General features: G+C 40.7%; 1 protein-coding gene and 1 pseudogene across 8 annotated transcripts in view; one reads left to right on the forward strand and one right to left on the reverse strand.

Moving 5' to 3' along the window:
• Positions 1-21,134, forward strand: part of SYTL4 (synaptotagmin like 4) — a 79,647-nt gene that overhangs the window by 351 nt on the left and 58,162 nt on the right. For 4 of the 8 annotated variants that reach the window (XM_077889308.1, XM_077889309.1, XM_077889306.1 and 1 more), the window contains exon 2: positions 312-405. The exons of the other annotated variants lie outside the window; for them this stretch is intronic. The gene's annotated coding sequence lies outside the window, so the exon portion shown is untranslated. The remainder of the gene's footprint in view (positions 1-311; positions 406-21,134) is intronic. 8 annotated transcript variants of the gene reach the window in all.
• LOC144307909 (ubiquitin-conjugating enzyme E2 B pseudogene) lies at positions 12,737-13,469 on the reverse strand (annotated as a pseudogene).

A 21,134-nucleotide genomic window follows, 5' to 3' on the forward strand; every position in this document is an offset into this window, starting at 1 on the left:
TTGTCTGCCTCCCTGGACCGCACCCCCCACGCTTTGACTCCTGTCTGCTTGGGGCGGCCCCTCCCCGCCAGTTTGCGTTCCCTCGGGCCTCTTCTGGCCCCTCCCCTGGCCCACCGGTCGCTAACGGAGGCTGTACCCCTTGGGGCTCTGCCTCCTCCGGGTCTCGCCTCAAGCAGAGTGGCTCGGCTTTTCCCGCCAGCCCCGGCTGGAGCCCCTCCCGAGCCGGCCCTGGGGGCGGGTGGGGCCGAGCTCCCAGCGGGAACTGCACCCTCGGAGACGTCGAGTCACCTTTTCGGTGGTTCCTCTCTCAGCGCTTGGCCATCGCGTCGGGTCTCGGTCTCGCCCCGCTTCCGGACCTCGGACCTCGCGGCGTCAGCTTCTCTGGCCTCTGTAGGTCCGCCAAAGGTAAAGGCTGGAGGCGGCTTGGCTGGGAGTCTCGCCTCAGTGGGCTCCCCCTGAGCTTGGGGCAGGGGACCCAGCTGTGTGCTCTGGAGTTGAACTGCTTTATCTTGCCGCCTTTGGAGCAGGCGTTGGAGGTTTGCTCCTGGAAGAGGGTCCCCAGGGCCCTCAGAAGGGGCACAGAATGCTCTTATCCCCTGTGATGGTTTGTAGAGGGCCAGGAAACCTGTTCCTCCAGCCCCCAAAGTTGAATGAGATAGTTAGGGGTTTTTTGGCCGTGAAATCATTTGGTTAGAATTCTGGTGAAGGAACAGGTGATCTGTTTTTCATTAACCAATATTTTCTTCCCCCACTAAGTACCCTGCTCCTTTAGGACCAGAGGACCTAGCATTCCAGAATATTGATTTTGGCAGGGTTGACCCTAGACCTTGTACAGTTGTGACAGAAATTAATCGTCACTGCCTCCTGGACCTCTTATTTTTAACTGGCTTCTTTTCTGTTCTTTCAGCTCCCTACTCCCACTCCTCATAAACCCATTAATATTAAGGTGTTAATGACCTAATGTGTTTACCCCACTGGGCTGTGGAGAGAACAATGCAAGGAATTGAGGCCCTGATGAAGTTTTTTTGTTGCAGTTCTAGGTTTTTTTTTTTTTTTTAAATCTGTTTTGTTTTTTTACATGTTTGTTTGTTTTTAGCACCTGCTAGAATCCAAGTAGAAAAAGACCACCAACTTGGCTTATGAGACTTCTCCTGGCAGGGGATGAACATTTCTGCTAACATAATTTTAGGTGCCTCACTTTAGGTCAGAGTGGTGAAATGGACCTTGGAGGCCTATTCTGCGATAATTGGTCAGTGAGTCAATGTGGCATTCTGCTTGATGCTCTTGGAGCTCTTCCCCCTTAATGCTACTAATAATGGTTGTTAGGCTCTATTGAGCCATGTACTCTGATAAGTTCTTTACACACTTATCTCATATTATCCTCATAGTAACTCTGTGCGGCAGACACTACAGTTATAACCATGTTATGATGGAAAGGAAAATCAGAGATTTAGCTGCCTTGCCCCAAATCACCAAACTGGGCCATGTGGCTGCAGAGCTTGTGTTCCTATCCCCTGTCCCCACCGCTTCTGCTGTCTGAGATTTTAGGAGCACTAAATAGCTCACAAGTAAGGACTCAATGATTGAAACTTGCCCTTCCAAGCTGAAACCTGAGTTTTGGTCCCTGACTCCATTTCAGATGTGCTGTGGAGACTTTGACCCACTTCTCTCACTGATAATCTGACCCTCCTTCACCATTTCACTTCTAACAGGGGACCACTTGCCACTTTATTACTATAAGGACACAGCCCTGAATGTACCTGGCTGAATGAAGCCTCTGGGGCTCTTAGCTCAGTAGGGATTGTCCTGAAGTGAGGAGAGGGTTACTACCCTCTGGATTCTAGGGATGTGCGCCTGACTCAACTTCTGCCTTTCCTGCTGGCTAGGGAAGAAATGAGGGTGTGGTAAGTGATAAGGATTTCCCAACAGTCAGCCCAGAGAGCCTGAGGGTGAGTGTGTGCTTGTTTTATCCTGCGGTGGACAGAGTACTGGAGGCAGGGACCATACCGAAGAAAAAATAGCCTCACTGACTCCATCTCTGGACCTTTGCTCAAATGGCTTCTTTTTCCTGAAAAGCTAACTTGCCACCCATACCTACTCTCCTGCTGTGAGCTCCTATTCATCTCTCAAGATCTAGCTCTAAGGTCCTCTCCTTTGGGACAGCCTTACTGGACATACAGTTACTTTCCCTGGAACTGGATTACCAGTTACCCTGTCCTAAATCACTTTGTTTATACCTCAGGAAAGCCCTTCACATCCTTCTTTGTTGTTTTTCCACCTGGAAGGTCATTAACCTCTTTAAGGGCAAGGTCTGGCTCTTTGGAGCTCTTTCTCTTAAGTACAAGAGATGAACAAGGATTGGTGCTAGGCTGGGGATACCAGGCCTTTAAGGCCCAAGCTTTGATGATGGTGGAACTGGAGCACACAACAAAACAACTTCCTGAGGCACTTGAAATCCGACCTGACCTTCCGGAGTTTGTACTTAAATACAAACTTCAGTGAGGCCTTCCCAAACCACGCTATTGAAACTTAAAACCCCATCCCTGAACATTCTATATGACCCTTCCCTACCTTATTACTTGAATATAATACATTTTTTCATTTTTCTTTCTTTTTTCTTGTCCCTCCTCCCTCCAGAATGTAAGCTCCCTGTGGGCAGGGATTTCTGTTTTATTTACTGGTAGACCCCAGCACCCATAACAGAGCCTGGCACATCATAGGTGCTTAACTCATATTTGTTAAATGAATTAATGAATGACATTGCCATTCTAGGAATTGGCGGTCTTTTGTGCTCTCCCGGAGCTTATTTTATTTTTTTTAATAAATTTATTTTTTATTGGTGTTCAATTTACCAACATACAGAATAACACCCAGTGCTCATCCTGTCAAGTGCCCCCTCCAGTGCCCGTTACCCATTCACCCCCACCCCCCGCACTCCTCCCCTTCCACCACCCCTAGTTCATTTCCCAGAGTTAGGAGTCTTTATGTTCTGTCTCCCTTTCTGATATTTCCCACACATTTCTTCTCCCTTCCCTTATATTCCCTTTCACTATTATTTATATTCCCCAAATGAATGAGAACATATAATGTTTGTCCTTCTCTGATTGACTTACTTCACTCAGCATAATACCCTCCAGTTCCATCCACGTTGAAGCAAATGGTGGGTATTTGTCATTTCTAATGGCTGAGTAATATTCCATTGTACACATAAACCACATCTTCTTTATCCATTCATCTTTCGATGGACACCGAGGCTCCTTCCACAGTTTGGCTATTGAGGACATTGCTGCTAGAAACATCGGGGTGCAGCTGTCCCGGCGTTTCATTGCATCTGTATCTTTGGGGTAAATCCCCAACAGTGCAATTGCTGGGTCATAGGGCAGGTCTATTTGTAACTCTTTGAGGAACCTCCACACAGTTTTCCAGAGTGGCTGCACCAGTTCACATTCCCACCAACAGTGTAAGAGGGTTCCCTTTTCTCCGCATCCTCTCCAATATTTGTGGTTTCCTGCCTTGTTAATTTTCCCCATTCTCACTGGTGTGAGGTGGTATCTCATTGTGGTTTTGATTTGTATTTCCCTGATGGCAAGTGATGCAGAGCATTTTCTCATATGCATGTTGGCCATGTCTATGTCTTCCTCTGTGAGATTTCTGTTCATGTCTTTTGCCCATTTCATAATTGGATTGTTTGTTTCTTTGGTGTTGAATTTAATAAGTTCTTTATAGATCTTGGAAACTAGCCCTTTATCTGATACGTCATTTGTAAATATCTTCTCTCATGGTGTAGGTTGTCTTTTAGTTTTGTTGACTGTATCCTTTGCTGTGCAAAAGCTTCTTATCTTGATGAAGTCCTAATAGTTCATTTTTGCTTTTGTTTCTCTTGCCTTCATGGATGTATCTTGCAAGAAGTTACTGTGGCCGAGTTCAAAAAGGGTGTTGCCTGTGTTCTTCTCTAGGATTTTGATGGACTCTTGTCTCACATTTAGATCTTTCATCCATTTTGAGTTTATCTTTGTGTATGGTGCAAGAGGGTGGTCTAGTTTCATTCTTCTGCATGTGGATGTCCAATTTTCCCAGCACCATTTATTGAAGAGACTGTCTTTCTTCCAATGGATAGTCTTTCCTCCTTTATCGAATATTAGTTGACCATAAAGTTCAGGGTCCACTTCTGGGTTCTCTATTCTGTTCCATTGATCTATGTGTCTGTTTTTGTGCCAGTACCACACTGTCTTGATGACCACAGCTTTGTAGTACAACCTGAAATCTGGCATTGTGATGCCCCTGCTCTGGTTTTCTTTTTTAAAATTCCCCTGGCTGTTCGGGGTCTTTTCTGATTCCACACAAATCTTAAAATGATTTGTTCTAACTCTCTGAAGAAAGTCCATGGTATTTTGATAGGGATTGCATTAAACGTGTAAATTGCCCTGGGTAACACTGACATTTTCACAATATTAATTCTGCCAATCCATGAGCATGGAATATTTTTCCATCTCTTTGTGTCTTCCTCAATTTCTTTCAGAAGTGTTCTCTAGTTTTTAGGGTATAGATCCTTTACCTCTTTGGTTAGGTTTATTCCTAGGTATCCTATGCTTTTGGGTGCAATTGTAAATGGGATTGACTCCTTAATTTCTCTTTCTTCATTCTCATTGTTAGTGTATAGAAATGCCACTGATTTCTGGGCATTGATTTTGTATCCTGCCACGCTACCAAATTGCTGTATGAGTTCTAGCAATCTTGGGGTGGAGGCTTTTGGGTTTTCTATGTAGAGTATCATGTCATCGGCGAAGAGGGAGAGTTTGACTTCTTCTTTGCCAATTTGAGTGCCTTTAATGTCTTTTTGTTGTCTGATTGCTGAGGCTAGGACTTCCAGTACCATGTTGAATAGCAGTGGTGAGAGTGGACATCCCTGTCTTGTTCCTGATCTTAGGGGAAAGGCTCCCAGTGCTTCCCCATTGAGAATGATATTTGCTGTGGGCTTTTCATAGATGGCTTTTAAGATGTTGAGGAATGTTCCCTCTATCCCTACACTCTGAAGAGTTTTGATCAGGAATGGATGCTGTATTTTGTCAAATGCTTTCTCTGCATCTAATGAGAGGATCATATGGTTCTTGGTTTCTCCCGGACCTTAAACAGCCCCTCGTCTGTCACCTTACCCCTGTAAGTTTGCCCCAAAGCTCAGGTCCCACACGGCTTTCCTTCTGCTAAGTTTTGCTTTGAGGCTGCATTCCTGATGACAACTTTGACCTAATTGGAAGTACTTCTCTCTTTTTTGAAGGCATGAGTCTCTGAATGGAAACTTCTAAAGTAAGCATGTAAAGAGTCTGTGCTTTTTGTTGGTTGGAAGGGAGACTAGCACTGAGAGGAGAGGATGTGGATTGTCAGATGTCTTGAGGCCTTTCAGACATTTGGTGAGCTCAGCGAGCAGCTGGGGAAAGTTACTGTGTAACAGGGAAGTGACCACCCCGAAAGAATAAAAGGCGGCATGAGTTTGGCTTCTGTCCTTGCATTTCCCTTAGCTTTTCAGGCATGAGGTGGTTATTGGATTATAAGCTTTATGGAAAAGCTATTACTGAGTGCTATGCGTGTGGTACTTGACTAGTTTAGTTTTGTTCTGGGAGAATTATACAGTGTGAGGAAACCACGATGTAACAAAAAAGAATAAAAGTATGATTGTCTTTAAATGTGGTTTGAGGGTTCCTGGGTGGCTCAGTCAGTGAAGCATCTGCCTTCAGCTCTGGTCATGATCCCAGGGTCCTGGGACTGAACCCTGCATTGGACTCCCTGCTCAGTGGGGAGCCTGTTTCTCCCTCTCCCTGCCGCTCCGCCTGCTTGTACTCTCTCTTCTCTCTCTCTGTCAAATAAATAAGTAAATAAATAAAATCTTTAAAAAATGTGTTTTGAAATATTCACAAAGAAAAAAACCCCTAGAATTCCTTAAAAGACAGGATTGGAAGGAGTTGGGTCCTTTGATGTGGTGGTACATATGTGATTTCCCACCATTTTTTTTAAATTTTATTTATGATAGTCACAGAGAGAGAGAGAGAGAGAGAGAGGCAGAGACACAGGCAGAGGGAGAAGCAGGCTCCATGCACCGGGAGCCCGATGTGGGATTCGATCCTGGGTCTCCAGGATCGCGCCCTAGGCCAAAGGCAGGCGCCAAACCGCTGCGCCACCCAGGGATCCCCGATTTCCCACCATTTAATGTGTATTAACTTCTTAAAACTAAAGTCTGTATTAAAAACTTCTGCTTAACCTCATCTACTAAATGTATCTCCTCAACCTCTGAATATTGGAGTGACGTACTTTTTTTTGTCCATGTACTTTTTTCCATGTACTTTTTTCCATCCAGAATCTTCCAGGGGGCGCCTGGGTGGCTGAGTCGGTTAAGCTTTTGCCTTTGGCTCAGGTCCTGGGATCGAGTCCTGCATTGGGCTCCAGTTTGGAGGGGAGTCTACTTTTTCATCTCCCTATGTCCCTCCTGCTGCCTTGTGCTCTGTCTCTCAAATGATAAATAAATAAAATATTTTTTTAAAATTAAAGATTTTATTTATTTATTCCTAAGAGACATAGAGAGAGGCAAAGACATAGGCAGAGGAAGAAGCAGGCTCCCCGCGGGGAGCCTGATACAGGACTTGATCCCAGGACCCTGGGATCACAACCTGAGCCGAAGGCAGCTGCTCAAACGCTCAGCCAACCAGGTGTCCCTAAAAATTTTTTTTAAACAAAACAAAACAAAGCAAAACACCCAGAATCTTCCTGAAAGCACTCATCCAGCCCCATGGCTTTAAATACTGTCTATCTATATACTCAGCATTCCCACACTTAGATGTCTGACTCAAGCCTTTCTTCTTTCTTCTTTTTTTAAAAATTTATTTATTCATGAGAGACAGAGAGAGGCAAAGACATAGGCAGAGGGAGAAGCAGGCTCCATGCAGGGAGCCTGATGGGGGACTAGATCCCAGGACTCTAAGATCACGACCTGGGCCAAAGGCAGATGTGCTTAACCACTGAGCCACTCAGGAGTCCCTCAAGCCTTTCTTTTAAGCTGCATCCTCATATATCCAATGGCCTATATGACATCTCTACTTGGATGTCAAATAGATATTAAATGTGGCATGGCCAAAATGGGACTCCTGACTCTTCTTGGATCCCTAGCCCTTTCCCTCAGCCCTCCGTATCTCAGCAAAATGGCACCATCATCCATTCAGCTGCTCTAGCCAAGAATCTAGGGTCACCCTTGATGCCTCCCCTTCTCTCACCTCCGCACATCCAATTAATCAGCAATTCCTGTTGCCCTGATCTTCCAACTGTGCCATCTATTCTGCCACATATCTCTATCTCCTTTGCCTATTACCCTAGTCCACGCAACACAAGGCTGCAATAAACATCTTCGTGGAGTGCTCAAAATGGATGTAGATATAGATATACCTGCACAAATATTTCTGCAGGATAGCTTTCTAGTAGGAATTATTGGGACAAAGGATATTTACATTAAAAGATGTGAATAGGTTTTGCCAGAGTGACATCCAGGAAGGTTTACATTCTAACCACAGAGAGTGCTTTTCTGTATGCCCTTGCTGAGGATGGACAGTCTTTTTAATTTTTACAAGTTTGATAGGTGAAAAATAGTATCTGACTGATGTAACTTACATTTCTCTTATTACTAGGAAGGCTGAGTGTTTTTTTCATGTGTGTTAGCTATTTGCATTTTTCCTGAGACTTGCTCCTTTATACCCTTTTTACATTTTTCTTTTGGGTTATATATTTAATTTGCTTGTAAGATCACTATGTTTGTTAGGGACAATTTATTCATTGCCTGTTACACGGTGCAAGTTTTTCTCTCTTGTCATATGGCATAACTTTGTTCATGATGTGTACCCCTCTTGTAATCAGATAACAGACACTATAAAACATTGTAAAAAACATGTTCATTAGATTTGGCAATTAGGAGGTCAGTGACGGATTGACATCAGTGCAGCAGGAGGAGAGAAGGCAGATTGTAGAGGATTGGGGAGTAAGCACTTTCAAGAAGGACTGATGACGAATATGGTATATACTTTGAAGAGGCTTGGCTACAATGGGAAGGAGAGAGTATTCCTTATAGACAGATAGAAGATAATCTTAGACAGAAGATAATCTTGTTAATAATGTTTAGTTTTGAATATAGGAAACGAGCCCATTCACATGTAGATGGCATAGAACTTGATGATACATAGTTGCTAAGGAAGCAGAAGGGTGGGGGCTCCAGAGTGAAAGAGTGGAAAAGACTGGCCTTAGAGAAAGGAAGGTAGCTCTTCCATTGAGAGGAGGGAAAGGGACAGGATTGATGAAATTGTGGGAGCACAAGATTTTGAAGAAGGTCCCATCTGATGCGATCAATGAGGGATTGGGATAGCATTTGAGAAGGATGAAAAGAGGAGCTTTTTAGAGGCCTAGCATATCACCATATCATAGTGAGCCAAGAAAAGCTTGGATATCTTGAATTTGTCTCCACCCTGTCACAGAATCCTGTATCCATTCTCTTCAGGAGCACTCATCAGTCCAGGTATAGAAACAGAGTGTAGATGAGTTAGTTTGGGGATTTTTGGGGGTAGCTATGACAGAAATATAAGAGGGCAGGAGACTGGACAGTGACGGCATAATAGTTGAAATGGTGGAACCCTGTGGCTGGCATATCTGTGAATAATTCTACTTTGAACTTGGGTAATTCTTTTTTTTTTTTAATTATTTGTTCATGAGAGAGCCACAGAGAAAGGCAGAAGCATAGGCAGAGGGAGAAGCAGACTTCCTGCAGGGAGCCTCTTGTGGGATTCGATCCCAGGACCCTGGGATCATGACCTGAACCAAAGGCAGAGCCCAACCACTGAACTACCCAGGTGCCCCGAACTTGGGTAATTCTTAAGAGATGGAAGATTTTCACGTCATCTTGTACTATTTGTTGTTTGTAGCTCTATTAATTCAGGCATCAGAATAGATTTAGTATCAGTGTCCTTAAACTGTGGTTTGCAACTTATCAGAAACCATGGGTTGATTTACTGGGGGCTTACAATGTGCCAGTTTCTAGGTGAGGTACTCGAGATACAGTGGAGAAGAAGACCATGGCCTCTTTTTTTTTCCCATGGAACTTACTTCAGCAGGAGAGGTATGTGTTAAACAGCATCACGTAAGTAGTGATTTCATCACAATTGTGATAAGTTCTTTGAAGTTTAATTTTTTAGAAATCACATTGTCACATTGCTTTCTCTAACAGTTTTTACCAATTTACATCTGCCAGCAAAGTATTAAAGTACCTCTTACATCTTCCCTTTTTAAAATTGAATACTGTCTGTTAAAAATTTTACTGAATTGATAGACACATATGAAAATATTTTCATTACCAGTAAGTGAAGCTTTTTCTTTCTTACATCTATTGGCCATTTGATCTTCTGCCTTCAAGAAGTACCTGTTCATGCTCATTTTCTGTTAGATACTTACCTCTCCTTGTTTTTAGTAGACCTCTTTTCCATATTTGAAAACCACCCTTTTCTCTCTCTCCTACCTTAGCTCAGGAAACTCTAAAATGTATTTTACTCAGTCTCTGGCCATTCCCTTTTGATCTCTTTTGAACTTATTTCTTAACTACTTTGGAAACTTTCGTGTGACTAGGGATCTGACTACATTTTTGTTACTTGACCCAACAAAAATGATATATATCTTCTGTTCTCCTTTCCACATCTCATTCCCCAGAGGTAACAATATTAAATTTGTGTCTCTTTCCAGACATTTTCTATGCCTATATAAAATATTTCCTTCCTCCCATCCATCCATTTATCCATCCATCATCCATCCAGCATGTTAAAAATACAAATGGAATCATAATGTATATGTTTTGCAATGGATTTTTTTATCTAATGGATTTTTACTTAATATTTGTGGCAAGCCTTCAATGTCAGTAAAAATAGAACTATCTCTTTCTTTTTAACAGTGGCATAGATGTCTTCAAATGTATGTGTAAAAGGAGGAGTTAAGATGGCAGAGGATTAGGGGGACCCTAAGCCTGTCTTGTCCCTCAAACACAGCTAGATAGTTATCAAATCATTCTGAATGCCCAAGAAATCAATCAGAGGTCTGAGAGGACAAAAACTGCAAGTCTACAAGTAGAAAAGTGACTACCTTTTGGAAAGCAGGAGGTGTGGAGAATTGAATTGGGGGAGATACTGCTGTGTCTACAGCAGTAGGGAGGAAGCCTCCTTATGGAGGATACTGTAAAGTATCATACACAGCAGAGCACAAAATCTGAACTTTTAGAAGTTTGCTGTGGTTGGGGATGTTCCTGGCTTACAGGTGCTCAGGTGACAAGCTGGGGTAGAATCCCAGGTGTGACACCATTGTCTGATGTCTTGGAATCTATCCCCTGGATTCCAAGAAGAATGAGTGGTGCTTAAGTGCAGCACTATTCCCAGGCATAGGAACAGGGATACTGGCTGAGTCTTGGTGTCAGCTGTCTGCTCTGTTTTGCCATAAACTGTGAACTGTGAACCTCAGTCCTGCAACTGCTTTCCTGTGATATGCTGGCAAATGGCAAAAGCATGATGAGACCCTCCCTCACAGAAACAGTGTGGGTCCAAGCCATGGAAGTCCCTAAAATTTGGAGTTTTGAAACTCAGTCACAGGCCTAAGATAAAAAAAGCTCAGACACAGGCAGGGTGAATGCAGGGTTCTGACAAAAACAGGGGACACAAGAGTGATTGATTGCTCTTCTGTGAGGTTTCACTGAAGATGGGGGATGCAGACTTTCACCTCCAGGGCTAGAGAGCTGGGCACTGACATATTCATCCCATCAATCAGCACTAAAAGCTTTCAGGGAGCAAAAGACTGCCACCTCGTGGAGGCTGGAGCTGCTTACACGAAGGCGCACACCACTGTGCCCAGGAGTTGCATTTCCGCTAGGGCAATTCCACCTGATCATCAGTAAAACAGGCCCCTCCCCCAGAAGACCAGCGTGATCAACTTGCTTGTACCAAGTTTACTGATCATAGGCTACTGCAAAGCTTTAACTGTAAGGGGAAAACAGGATCTAGTTTCCTTTTTGCTTTTATTCTTTATTTTATTATTATTTAATTTCATTTTATTCCTATTTTTAAAATTCCTTTAAAAAACCTTTAATTATTAATTTACAACTTTTAAATTTATATATTTATATGTATATTTTTGTTTACTTTTATTATTTTTTATTTTGGGACCTAAGTTCTCTCTCTCTCTCTCTCTCTCTTTTTTGGTCAATTCTCCCCAAATTAATATCCAAGTTTATTTTTTTTGTATACTTTTTATTGGAGTTTGATTTGCCAACATATACTATTAACACCCAGTGCTCATCCCGTCAAGTGCCCCCTCAGTGCCCATCACCCAGTCACCCCAACCCCCCGCCCACCTCCCTTTCCACCACCCCTTGTTCGTTTCCCAGAGTTAGGAGTCTCTCATATTCTGACGCCCTCTCTGATATTTCCCACTCATTTTCTCTCTGTTCCCCTATAATCCCTTTCACTATTTTTTATATTCCCCATATGAATGAAACCATATAATGATTGTCCTTCTCCGATTGACTTATTTCACTCAGCATAATACCCTCTAATACCATCCACATCGAAGCAAATGGTGGGTATTCATCATTTTTAATGGCTCAGTAATATTCCATTGTATACATAGACCACATCTTCTTTATCCATTCAACTTTTGATGGACACCGAGGCTCCTTCCACAGTTTGGCTATTGTGGACATTGTTGCTATAAACATTGGGGTGCAGATGTCTCAGCTTTTCACTGTATCTCTATCTTTGGGCTAAATCCCCAGTAGTGCAATTGCTGGGTCACAGGGTAGCTCTATTTTTAACTCTTGGAGGAACCTCCACAGTTTCCCAGAGTGGCTGCACCAGTTCAAATTCCCACCAACAGTGCAAGGGGGTTGCCCTTTCTCCACATCCTCTCCAACAGTTGTTGTTTCCTGTCTTGTTAATTTTCCCCATTCTCACTGGTGTGAGGGAGTATCTCATTGTGGTTTTGATTTGTATTTCCCTGATGGCAAGTGATGCAGAGCATTTTCTCATGTGCTCATTGGCCATGTGTATGTCTTCTTTGGTGAAATATCTATTCATGTCTTTTGCCCATTTCATGATTGGATTGTTTGTTTCTTGGGTGTTGAGTTTCATAAGTTCCTTATAGATCTTAGATACTTATCTTGGTGAAGTCCCAATAGTTCATTTTTGCTTTTGTTTCTCTTGCCTTCATGGATGTATCTTGCAAGAAGTTACTGTGGCCAAGTTCAAAAAGGGTGTTGCCTGTGTTCTCCTCTAGGATTTTGATGGAATCTTGTCTCACATTTAGATCTTTCATCCATTTTGAGTTTATCTTTGTGTATGGTGAAAGAGAGTGGTCTAGTTTCATTCTTCTGCATGTGGATGTCCAATTTTCCCAGCACCATTTATTGAAGAGACTGTCTTTTTTCCAGTGGAGAGTCTTTCCTCCTTTGTCGAATATTAGTTGCCCATAAAGTTGAGGGTCCACTTCTTGATTCTCTATTCTGTTCCATTGATCTATGTGTCTGTTTTTGTGCCAGTACCACACTGTCTTGATGACCACAGCTTTGTAGTACAACTTGAAATTTGGTATTGTGATGCCCCTGCCTCTGATTTTCTTTTTCAATATTCCCCTGGCTATTCGGGTTTTTTTCTGATTCCACAGAAATCTTTTTTTTTATTTGAAAAAAGTTCAGATTTACAAAATGTGTATCATTCTGTCATGAAAACTCTGCACCAACATTATACACTTGGAAAAAAATACAAACAGGATATATTACAAATTTATGTAAGCAATAACTTAGTTCACACCATGCAATAAAAAGTACAATAATCAAGATATACAAGCTTTTGTAGCTTCTAAACTGAAGGACTTTTTTTTTCTGCAGAATCCTTAAAACTTATGGCACTTAAAATTTGTTAGCCTTTCTACTGAAAGGTTAATTATACACAACAATGATGAAAAAAATTAACAGACAATTTGTCTATTATGAATCATTCCAGCTTTGTTCAACAATGGTTAAAACTCTTTTCTCATATTCTCGTTTGTTTTCCTGATAAAGCTGTGCTGCCTGGCTATTGGCTGGACTGTTTGGATTTGGTTCATCCAGCAGAGACTGAATTGATGTTAGATAGAAGGTATATCATATGCTGGACTCCATCAGTTCTGAAGGATATCATTTGGATGAAACATTTTGGATAAAAACCCAACAGTTAGTGGTTTATTTGGATACTCTTCAGAAAATTCTATTACTAGTTTAAAAGTACCATCTTCAAAGGGTGTCCCCTTGGGTCCAAATATAATTGCATTCCACTGCATAATGTTGTTTACAGATGGCATGCCACTGACACCCACAGGTGGGTCCTCTTGGAATCGCTTAAATCCCGCATGAGCCTCCTCCGGGCCAGAGTTGACATGCTCCCCAGCTGCCCCGGGGTCAGTCTGATTCCACACAAATCTTAAGATAATTTGTTTCAACTCTGGGAAGAAAGTCCATGGTATTTTGATAGGGATTGCATTATATGTGTAAATTGCCTGGGGTAGCATTGACATTTTCACAATATTAATTCTTCCAATCCATGAGCATGGAATGTTTTTCCATCTCTTTGTGTCTTCCTCAATTTCTTTCAGAAGAGTTCTGTAGTTTTTAGGGTATAGATCTTTTATGTCTTTGGTTAGGTTTATTCCTATGTATCTTATGGTTTTGGGTGCAATTATAAATGGGATTGACTCCCTAATTTCTCTTTCTTCTGTCTCATTGTTAGTGTATAGAAATGCCACTGATTTCTGGGCATTGATTTTGTATCCTGCCACACTGCGGGATTGCTGTATGAGTTCTAGCAATCTTGGGTTGGAGTCTTTGGGTTTTCTATGTACAGTATCTTGTCATCTGTGAAGAGGGAGAGTTTGACTTCTTTGCCCATTTGAATGCCTTTTAGTTCTTTTTGTTGTCTGATTGCTGAGGCTAGGACTTCTAGTACTATGTTGAATAGCAGTGATGAGAGTGGACATCCCTGTCGTGTTCCTGATCTTAGGGGAGAGGCTCTCAGTTTTTCCCCATTGAGAATGATATTTGTTGTGGGCTTTTTGTAGATGGCTTTTAAGATGCTGAGGAATGTTCCCTCTATCCGTACACTTTGAAAAGTTTTGATCAGGAATGGATGCTGTATTTTGTCAAATGCTTTCTCTGCATCTATTGAGAGGATCATGTGGTTCTTGTTTTTTCTCTTGTTGATGTGATCTATCAGGTTGATTGTGTTACGAGTGTTGAACCAGCCTTGCATCCCAGGGATAAATTCCACTTGGTCATGGTGAATAATCTTAATGTATTGTTGGATCCTATTGGCTAGTATTTGTTAAGAATGTTTGCATCCATGTTCATCAGGGATATTGGTCTATAATTCTCCTTTTTGGTGGGGTCTTTGGTTTTGGAATAGAGGTAATTCTGGCCTCATAAAATGAGTTGGAAATATTCCATCCCTTTCTATCCTTCAGAACAGCTTTAGTAGAATAGGTATTATTTCTTCTTTAAACATGTGCTAGAATACCCCTAGGAAGCCATCTGGCCCTGGACTTTTGTGTCTTGGGAGGTTTTTGATGACTGCTTCAATTTCTTCCCTGGTTATTGGCCTGTTCAGGTTTTCTATTTCTTCCTGTTACAGTTTTGGTAATTTGTAGTTTTCCAGAAATGCATCCATTTCTTCTAGATTGCCTAATTTATTGGTGTGTAGCTGCTCATAATACTTTTTAAAAATTGTTTGTATTTCCTTGGTATTTGTTGTGGTATCTCTTCTTTTATTCATGATATTATTAATGTGAGTCTTTTTTCTTTTTAATAAGGCTGGCTTGGGGCTTATCTATCTTATTAATTCTTTCAAAGAACCAACTTCTGGTTTTGTTGATCTATTCTACAGTTCTTCTGGTCTCTATTTCATTGAAATCTGCTCGAATTTTTATTATGTCTCTTCTTCTGCTTGGTGCAGGTTTTCTTTGCTCTTCTTTCTTCAGTTCCTTTAGGTGTGAGGTTAGCTTGTGTGTTTGAGTTTTTCCTGATTTTTTGAGGGATGCTTGTATTGCGATGTATTTCACTCTTAGGACTGCTTTTGCCGTATACCAAAGATTTTGTACGAGGGTATCTTCCTTTTCATTAGTGTCCATGAATCTTTGTAATTCATCTCTAAAATTCTGATTGACCTATTTATCTTTTAAATGATGCTCTTTCACTTCCATGTGTTTGAGTTTCTTCCAAATTTCTTCCTGTGATTGAGTTCTAGTTTCAAAGCATTGTGGTCTGAAAATATGCAGGGGACAATCCCAATCTTTTGGTATCAGTTGAGCTGATTTGTGACCCAGTATGTGGTTTATCCTGGAGAAAGTTCCATGTGCACTTGAGAAGAATGTGTATTCAGTTGCATTTGGATGGAAAGTTCTGTATATATCTGTGAAATCCATCTGGTCCAGGGTATCATTTAAGGTCCTTGTTTCTTTGGTGATGTTGTGCTTAGAAGATCTGTCATTTGCAGAAGTGCCATGTTGAAGTCTACTACTATGAGTGTATTATTATCTAAGTATGTCTTCACTTTGGTGATTAATTGATATACTTGGGAGCTCCCACATTAGAGGCTTAAATATTCATGAGTGTTTGGTCTTCTTGTTGGATAGACCCTGTATGTATGATATACTGTCCCTCTTCATCTCTTACTACAGGCTTTGGAATAAACTCTAACTTATCTGATATGAGGATTGCTACCTCAGCTTTCTTTTGAGGACCATTTGAATGGTAAATTGTTCTCCAACCTTTCATTTTCAGGCTGTAGATAACCTTAGGTCTAAAATGAGTCTCTTGAAGATAGCAAATAGATGGGTCTTGCTTTTTTATCCAGTATGAAACCCTGCATCTTTTGATGGGATCACTTAGCCCTTTTATGTTCAGAGTAACTATTGAAACATATGAATTTAGTGTCATCGTAATACCTATTCAGTCCCTGTTTTTGTGGATTATTTCTTTGGGCGTCCTCTTTCTTTTACAGGGTCCTCTTTAATATTTCTTGCAGAGCTGGTTTGGTGGTCACAGATTCTTTCAGTTTCTGCCTATCTTGGAAGCTCTTTATCTCTCCTTCTATTCTGAATGAGAGCCTTGCAGGATAAAGTATTCTTGGCTACATGTTCTTCTCATTTAGGACCCTGAATATATCCTGCCAGCCCTTTCTGGCCTGCCAGGTCTCTGTAGAGAGGTCTGCTGTTAATCTGATATTTCTCCCCATATAAATTAAGAATCTCTTGTCTCTTGCTGCTTTAAGAATTTTCTTTTTGTCTTTGGAATTTGCAAGTTTCACTATTAAATATCAAGGTATTGAACAGTTTTTTATTACTTTTTTTGGGGGGTGGGGGTCCTCTTGGATCTGAAGGCCTGTTCCCTTCTCCAGATTTTGGAAGTTCTCAGCTATGATTTGTTCAAATATACTTTGTGCTTCCTTCTCTCTGTCTCTTGGGTTTTCTGGAATCCCAGTTAGACGTATATTCTTCCTTTTCAAGCTATCATTTATTTCCCCAAGCCTTTCTTCTTGGGGTCTTTTTTTTTTTTTTTTTTTTTTTTAAATTTATTTTTTTTTTAATTTATTTATGATAGTTACAGAGAGAGAGAGAGAGAGAGAGAGAGGCAGAGACACAGGCAGAGGGAGAAGCAGGCTCCATGCACCGGGAGCCTGATGTGGGATTCGATCCCGGGTCTCCAGGATCGCGCCCTGGGCCAAAGGCAGGCGCCAAACCGCTGCGCCACCCAGGGATCCCTCTTCTTGGGGTCTTAATTGTTTTCCTCTTTTTTCCTCAGCTTCCTTCCTTACCATCAATTTGTCTTCTGTGTCAGTCACTCTCTCTTCCATTTCATTAACCCTAGCAGTTAGAACATCCAGTTTGGATAGCATCTCAATTAATCTATTTTTAATTTTGGCTTTAGTAGATTTCAATTCTGCAATAACAATGTCTCTAGAGTCCGCTTATAGTTTTTTTCCAGAACCACCAGTAGCTTTATAATTGTACCTCTGGGTTGAATTTCTGACATCATATTTAAATCCAGATTCTGTAACTTCTTGGCAGAGAGTACTTTTTCTGGTTCTTTCTTTTGTGGTGAATTCTTCCTTCTAGTCATTTTGTTCAGTGCAGAGTGGCTGTATGAGTGGGATGAGTCAAAAATATCAACTATGACCTAAGTAAAATATGCCCTAGATGATTCTGAAGAGATCAGAGAACAGAAAATAATGGGAAAAAAGAACAGAACAAAATAAAACAAAAGGACCCCTAAAGTAAAAAACAAATTTTAAAACAAATTAGTAAAAATAAAAAGCAAAAAACCATAAACCATGAAGAAAAAAGAAAAAGAAAAAAAATTAAAGAAAAGAGGGAAATGAAAAAAAAGGAGGGGATGGTGGTGGTGAGGAAGTGGTAGTGGAGAGAGAATGTAGTGTACCTGAGGGTCTTAGAGGGTGATCCTCTTGGTTCTGAGTTTATCAAGTTCTGTATGTTAGACGATGCTCAGTCTCAAATTAATATAAACCAGCAATACTTGTAGAAAACCCCAACATTGACCACCAAAACATAAACAAGATAAAGGGGGGGCAGAATGGGAAGGAAGAGAGAATATAATCTCACAGAATGAACCAACATGGTATTTCACTTGGTTCTGGGTGTATGTTGGTCGTGTTTTTGAAGGTACTAACTTCCACCATTGTAAAGCAAAACAAGGCAGAAAAAAGAAAAAAGAAAAACCCCTATCTCTTATATCTACCAAAATTAAAATGAATACGTTGAAGGGAGTCCAGAAGTGAGAAATATAGTGAAGACATGTAACTGTAGAAATATGAAAGTCAAAAAAGGAAAACACTTAAAAATGGAGAGCTGGTAAAATATTGTAGTTAAGGTGGGAAACCGAAAAGATATTGGAAATTTTTAGTCTGATATAAAAGCAAGTCATAATGGAAACATAATGGGAAAAGAAACAAAAAAGGACCCTCTAGTTCTACATAATATTTTCCCTCAGTCCTGGAGATTTCCAGTACTGCTTAGTCAATAAATTTGTTCTTTCTTTTTTCTTCCAGCTAGTCTTCTGGGGGAGGGGTCTGCTCTGCTGATTCTCAGGTGTCTGTGCCTGGGCATAGATGTCCGGCTCCCTGTGGGTTGCCAGGCTCAGTGAGAACTGTTTATCCTGTGAGGCCCATATTCCCTGGTGGCAAAGGGTGAAACAAGGAGGAAAAAGAACAATGTTGGCAGCCAGATTTCCAGCTCTGGAGTCAGCTCCCACTAGTAACTAATGCAGTCTCCCAATCTGCACTGGCTTAGATGCTCCCGGGGCTGGTGCAGGTGCACTGATCTGCACAGCTTGCAGGGTGCCCAGTGGCAGGAGAGTTCTCACTGTCCTATGCCCTCCTCACTTCCACCTGTCCCAGGGGGAGTGCAGGATCATGGGCTTTGTCCGCTTGGGGACCTGGGATCTGGGGCCCTGTGCTGCTGGAATCGTGCTCCTGGGGCACACGGCTCCTGAAGGCAGCAGGGCACAGCCATCTCCGTCTGGAGTCAGTCTGCCTAACCAACTGGCTTCTCCCAAATGCCCTGCCAGCTGTGCGCTCCAGCCCTTTACGGAGATTGGTCCAGTTTGTGGGGCCGGGATCTAGGTTCTTTTAAGAGGCAGACCAAAACACACCCAGGATCTAGTTTGTTTTGCTTTCTTTTCTTTTCCTTCTTTTTTATTTTGTTTTGTGTTTTTCTTTCTTAATTTCTTTTCTGGACAAAATGATTAGACAGAGAAATTCACCCCAAAAGAGAAATGGGAAGTAGAACTCATGGCCAAGGATTAAACCAGTATAGCTATAAGTAAGATATCTGAACTAGAATTTAAAACAATGGTTATAAGGGTACTAGTTGGGTGTGAAAAAAGCATAAAAGACACTAGAGAATCCCTTGCTGCAGAAATAAAAGAACTAAAATCTAGTCAGGCCAAAATTAAAAATGCTATAACTGAGATGCAATCCCAAGTTGAGGCCATAAAAACTAGGAAGAATGAAGCAGAGGAGAAAATCAGTGATATAGAAGATAAACTTATGGAAAATAATGAATCTGAAAAGAAGAGGGAAAGAAAGGTAATGCATCATGCAAGTAGACTTAGGGAACTCAGTGACTTATTAAAACATATAACATTTGTATCACAGGAGTCTCAGAAGATGAGAGAGGAAAAGGGGCTGAAGGTTTATTCAAACAAATTATATCTAAAAGCTTGCCTAATCTGGGGAAGGAAACAGACATAAAAATCCAGGAAGTACAGAGAACTCCCATTAAATTCAACAAAAGCCAACCATTGCCAAGGCATATCATAGTTATATTCACAAAATACACAAGGAAGGATTCCTAAAAGCAGCAAGGAAAAAAAAAGTCCTTAACCTACAAGGGAAAACAGAACAGTTCATAGCAGATCTATCCACAGAAACTTACCAGTCCAGGAAAGAGTGGCAGGAAATATTCAACATGCTGAATGGGAAAAATATGCAGGAAAGAATTCTTTATCCACCAAGGGTGTTATTCAGAATAGAAGGAGAAATAGAGTTTCCTGAACAAACAAAAAATGAAGGAGTTAGTGATCACTAAACCAGCCCTGAAAGGAATTTTAGGGGGGATTCTTTGAGTGGAGGAAAAAAACACCAAAAGCACCAAAGACTACAAATGACCAGAGAACATTACTAGAAATATCAACTTTACAGGTAACACGATGGCACTAAAATTATATCTTTCAGTAATCACTCTGAATGTGAATGGATGAAATGTTCCATTCAAAAGACATAGATAGGGGACCAGAATGGGCAAGAAACAAGATCCATTTATATGCTGCCTCCAAGAGACTCATTATAGACCTAAAGACATCTGCATATTGAAAGTGATGGGATGGAGAACCATTTATCATGCTAATGGACATCAAAAGAAAGAGTAGCCATACTTATATCAGACAAGCTAGATATTAAAACAAAGACCATAATAAAAGATGAAGAAGGGTATTATAGTTAAAGGATCTATCCATCAAGAAGATCTAACAATTGTAAATATTTATGTCTCCAACATGGAAGCATCCAAAATATATAAATCAATTAATAACAAAGAAACTCATTGATAATAATATAATAATAATAGAGGTTTTTAACAATGTATTTACATCAATGGACAGATCATCTAAGGAAAAAAATCAAGGAAACAATGGCTTTGAATGACACACTGGACCAAATGCACTTAATCGATATTTTCAGAACATTTCATCCTATAGCAGCAGATTATACATTCTTTTTGAGTGTACACGGAACATTCTCCAGAAGAGATCAAATACTGGGTTACAAATCATTTCTCAACAAGTACAAAAAAATCAAGATCATGCTATGTATATTTTCAGACCGCAACACTATGAAACTTGAAGTCAACCACAAGAAAAAATTTGGGAAGACATCAAATACATGGGAATTAAAGAACATGCTACTAAAGAATGAATGGGTTAACCAGGAAGTTAAAGAGGTAATTTAAATATACATGGAAGGAAATGAAAATGAAAACACGATAGCTCAAAGCCTTTGGAATACAGCAAAGGCAGTCCCAAGAGGAAAGTATATACCAATACAAGCCTACCTCAAGAAGCAAGAAAAATCTCAAATACACAAACTAACCTTAAACCTAAAGGAGCTAGGAAAGAAACAGCAAATAAAGCCTAAAGCCAGCAGAAGAAGGGAAATAATAAAGATCAGAGCAAAAATAAATTATATGGAAACAAAAAAAAAAAACCCTAATAGAATGTATTAACGAACTAAGAGCTAGTTCTTCGAAAGAATTAACAAAATTGATAAATCAAAAAGAAACAAGAAAGGTTGCAAATAAATAAAATCACGAATGAAAGAGGAGAGATCACAACCAACACCAGAGAAATGTAAACAATTATGAGAGAAAATTATAAAAAAATATATGCCAATGAACTGGGAAACCTGGAAGAAATGGACGAATTCCTAGAAACCACCAAACTACCAAAGCTGAAATGGGAAGAAATAGAAAATTTGAAGAGA

This window comes from Canis aureus, chromosome X (assembly GCF_053574225.1).
Source record: "Canis aureus isolate CA01 chromosome X, VMU_Caureus_v.1.0, whole genome shotgun sequence".
NCBI lineage: Eukaryota > Metazoa > Chordata > Mammalia > Carnivora > Canidae > Canis > Canis aureus.